Consider the following 2,868-nt stretch of genomic DNA (forward strand, 5'->3'; position numbering starts at 1 on the left):
AGTGGTGCCCAGTGATAGGACAAGAGGTAATGGGCACAAACTTGAACATAGGAAGTTCCATCTAAACATGAGGAGGGACTTCTTTCCTTTGAGGGTGGCAGAGCACTGGAACAGGCTGCCCAGAGAGGTTGTGGAGTCTCCCACTCTGGAGACATTCAAAACCAGCCTGGTCGCCGTCCTGTGCAACTCTGCTCTGGCAGGGCGGTTGGACTAGATTTCCAGAGGTCCGTTCCAACCCTGACCATTCTGTGTTTCTGTGAAAGTTACTTTGCAAACACATATATCAGATTTGTTGTACTGCTGCTGCGTTGAAAGAAGTGATTGTCCCACTATGCTCAGCATTGGTGTGGCTTCACCTTGAGTACTGTGGGCAGTTTTTGGCGCCCCCATATAAGAAGGATAAAAAATCCAAAGGAGGGCAACAAAGATGGTGAAAGGACTAGAGGGCATGACTTATGAGGAGGGGCTGAGGATAGTAGGTTTATTCAGCTCAGAGAAGAGGAGACTGAGGGGTGACCTCATTGCTGTCTACAACTTCCTCGTGAGAGGGAACAGAGAGGGAGGGGCTGATCTCTCTGGTGTCCAGCGATAGGACGTGAAGGAATGGCTTAAAGCTGTGTCAGGGGACATTCAGATTGGATATTAGGAAAAAGTTCTTTACTGAAAGGGTGGTCAAGCACTGGAACAAGCTCCTCAGGGAAGTGGTCATGGTCCCAAGCCATGTTCAAGAAGCATTTGGACAATGCTCCTAGATATTAACGTTTCGGTTGCCCTGGGTGGAGTCAGGAGTTGGACTTGATGATCCTCGCGGGTCCCTTCCAACTCAGGATAATCTCTGATTCTATGATTTATTAAATTCCAGTTTCACTCATGAGGCTGATGTTCATGTCCACTGCTGTCTTTCTCCACCAGCCAGTACTCTATGATATGCTAATAAATTTTGCTTTGTCTTACAGAGACAAAGCGGTGGGGATAGGGGAGCACATGTATTCTAATCTATATGTCTTGGAACAAAAGCTTGCTTTTGCAGTCCTTTATATTGCAAGTACTTCAGAACACAAAATGACTCTTTCTCTTTTTTTTTTTTTATTTAAATGCCACCCAAGACAATAAAAACCCAATTGGATGAGGACTTTGGAGTCAACCATAAACATCTACTCCTACTCCTGCTACTATACTCTCTCCCATTCCACTCACACTTCACTTTTGAATTTAACTAGGACTTGAACCAACAGATCAAACCATGCAAGACAAAGGGCAGCATTCCTATCTGCTGAAAGTGACCAATTGTTTATTATCAAAAGAAATGATTGCTTCCTAATCAAGATCCTGTCAAACTATATAAATTTCACTGAACAAGGCAGATTTAGCTAATCTGAATTGCATCAATCACACAAGTCTGTCATCAGAAGCAAAGCTGTTTTTTCCCCTTTTACATTCAAAACGGGAGTAACAAAAACATCAAAGTAGGCACATGTTCCAGAATTCAACAATAGAGCTGCTGCACATTCTTCTTAAGGCATTACACCAATTAATTATTTATTTGATGGGTCCATTATAAACATTTCTTCTCCCAAAAAGAATAAAGATAACTTCACAGGCTAAATGCAGATACTTTACACAACATAAAACATATAAAAAGATTATAAACTTAGATTGCAGAGGGAAAAAGATTATGTGAAAACATACAGATAGGCAAAAAGCAAATATATACATAACTGGCCTTTCAATAAATCAGAAGCAATAAAGAACAAGAAGGAAGACAAAAACATTGCACAAAGTTTATACCAGTTAGATGTTTTCACTTCTTTTAACTGAAAGTTTACAAAAATCACTGTAGGCTGCCACGCCCAAATATCTTGCATGTAAGCAAGGAAGTGCTTGCAGGGCACCATTATGGAGAAATCCCCAAAACCCTTTCTGGAAAATCAGCATGCTGAGGTGCCTCTCTGAAGTGCATATTCACTAAATCATGCAGCATGGGGAACACAATGAGTTAGAAATCATTGTGCAGTTGCAAGGCTATGATCTAGACACACATACACACAGGTAGAAGCACCCTCACATTCACAGACCCTGGTACTCATGGGGGACTTCAACTACCCTGACATCTGTTGGAGGGTCAACACAGAAGGGCATAAGCAATCCAGGAGGTTCCTGGGCTGCATAGATGACAGCTTCATGACCCAAGTGACAAAGGAGTTGATGGGGAGAGGGGTTCTGCTGGACTTCATACTCACCAAGGAGAGGCTTATTGGGGATATGAATGTCAAAGGCAGCCTTGGCTGCCATGACCATGAGATGGTGGAGTTCAGGATCCTGAGGGGAGGGAGAAGAGCAAAAAGCAAGATCAAAACCTTGGACTTCAGGACAGCAGAATTTGGCCTCTTCAAAGATCTGCTTGGAAGAGTCCCATGGGAAAAGGCCCTGGAGGGAAGGGGAAGGCAAGAAAGCTGGTTAATGTTGAAGGATCACCTCCTCCAAGCTCAAGAGTGGTCCATCCCAACAAGTAGGAAGTCAGGTGCAAATGCCAGGACACTTCTGTGGATGAACAAGGAGCTCCTGGCAACACTCAAACACAAAAAAGAAGCATACAAAAGGTAAAAGCACAGACAAGTAACTTGGAAGGAATACAGAGACACTGTCTGAACATCCAGAGATGAAGTTAGGAAAGCCAAAGACTACCTGGAATTGAATCTGGTGAGGGATGTCAAAGACAACAAATAAATATCTATAAGTACATAGCTGACAAAAAGAAGACTAAGGAAAATGTGAGCCTGCTGCTGAATGGGGCAGGGTACCAGGTGACACAGGACATGAAAAAGGCTGAGGTAATGAATGCCTCCTTGGCCTCAGTGTTTACTAGCG

This window comes from Charadrius vociferus, unplaced genomic scaffold, assembly GCF_000708025.1.
Source record: "Charadrius vociferus isolate BGI_N301 unplaced genomic scaffold, ASM70802v2 scaffold703, whole genome shotgun sequence".
Classification (NCBI taxonomy): domain Eukaryota; kingdom Metazoa; phylum Chordata; class Aves; order Charadriiformes; family Charadriidae; genus Charadrius; species Charadrius vociferus.